The sequence below is a fragment of the Triticum dicoccoides genome, chromosome 2B (assembly GCF_002162155.2).
Source record: "Triticum dicoccoides isolate Atlit2015 ecotype Zavitan chromosome 2B, WEW_v2.0, whole genome shotgun sequence".
NCBI lineage: Eukaryota > Viridiplantae > Streptophyta > Magnoliopsida > Poales > Poaceae > Triticum > Triticum dicoccoides.
This window is the reverse complement of record NC_041383.1, coordinates 25,369,601-25,371,404: the sequence shown is the minus strand read 5'-3', so window position 1 is coordinate 25,371,404 and position 1,804 is coordinate 25,369,601. Positions and strand designations below refer to the sequence as shown.

The window sequence follows — 1,804 nt, the reverse complement described above, 5'->3', positions numbered from 1 at the left end:
AGGCAAAGGGTCGAGCCATGCCGACAGACTCGCGCGACAGCACTAAACCGATCGGACATGATCCAGCAGAGAGGACGTACTCATCGTCAATGCCTCCGAGAAAGACCCCCATGAACACCCTCTTCGACGGCATCGACAGGTCGAATATCAAGATGTAAATCATGTCAAAAATGGATAAAAATAACCGGTAATAAAACGGTGCTGTAAATATTCACATACGGCTGCGCGCGCTAGACATGGACTGGCATGTGATGATTCACCAAACTGCATAAACTCAGGTACTCCAAGTTGAAGTGGCTGTATACTGGTAAGATGTATTACACGTAATCCTAAGAAGCTTGTCCAGGTAGTCGGCACCCAGGTCCTCCAGCTCCACGATGAACCGCTTCTTCTTTTTCATGCTGGCTGTCACCGCATCGTTCAGTATCTCGGCTTTGTTGCGCCTCCGTCTACACGAGTGGCGCCGTTTGAGCGCCAGGACGGGCGAGCCTCCCATGCCCGAGCCTGTGGCCGTGGCACCGAGCGCGCGGAGAGAATCTTGAACGCGCACACCCGCGCGCCGCCCCGCGTCGAGTCCCGGATCTCCGCCGCGAACCGCTCCCACGGCCGCGCGCGCACGCCGATGTACGACGGCGCCGCCAGGGCTGCTGGCTTCATCGGCTCAGGACTCCTTTCCGCATCAAGCATCTCGCCGCTGCTCAAGCTCGAGTCGAATGGAAATGAGTCCAAAGATGATGTGATGGAGGAGGAGGAGCAGGAGGGAGTAGCGACGCCCGTGACACTATGGTGATTGTGCTGCTGCTCCATGCGTGTGGGGTGTTGGCCCGGCCGGCAGAACTGGGGGTGTGGTGTCACAGTCGGAGCTTCCTGTGGGATTTATAGTACCGGCAAGCAGACGGGGCGCTGCCTTTCGTCCACACTGTCGATCGCAGAACCCATGTAGGACGGCGCCACCGCTATAATAATCACAAGTTGGGCTAGCTAAACGACGGGGAACGAGAGACGACGGGAGGTCGGGGTTGAAGAGGGAACCTTCAGAGATGGCTCGGGGACGACGTGTGCAGCTAGCCAAGGGCGGAGCCAGGATTTGAACATGGGGGAGGGGGCGAAAAGACAATGATCATGCAAGACATAAAACCGCAATATACCGAGTATCAATATAATATAGCATTTGTATAATATATTTGCTGGTAGACAAATCTTCGTTTGATATGAATTTTGAGTTTTCTCACCACATGTGCAACATATGGCAACATATGTTTGTAGTATATAAACCAAGGAATTTACTGTTGGTGTGTTCTTTTAATCCTTGAGGCATTGCATAATTAGAAAAAAAAATACACATCCAATTAGTACTATTCAATTGCTTTAGATACTTTCTATAGATTGTATATACTGGAGTAACTTCAGAATTGAGTGTTTATTAAGATAATCATGTAGTACAAGTTCATACCTGCTTGATCGACGCTGTGACGGCCGGTAGAATCGGGGGCACCGAACCGAGGTAGATCGAGCCAGCCGGTAGTTCGTCACGATCAGCACAGCGTGGATGGAGAAGGTGCTAGGAGCGGCTGCACCGCTCCTTCCGATGGCGAGTGGGCGAGATCGGCGGCAGGCGGCGGACGCCGTAGCAGGAGTTCGATCTTCTTTAGGGTTGGAGAGAGGATTTTGATACGCGACTAAAGGAATGTCTACGATGGCATAATTAAAATGGAGAGCTGGGCTGTTAATTTTCGTGGGCTTCTAGCCATAGGCACGTAGCCACGGGCCAGCCAATATAGATTAGGCCTAATTCTAATCAAGT

The 1,804-nt window shown here is 51.9% G+C and overlaps 1 pseudogene; it reads right to left on the bottom strand.

Annotated features, from left to right (window-relative positions):
• Positions 1–274: 274 nt before the first annotated feature.
• Positions 275–807, bottom strand: LOC119360293 (annotated as a pseudogene).
• Positions 808–1,804: the final 997 nt, after the last annotated feature.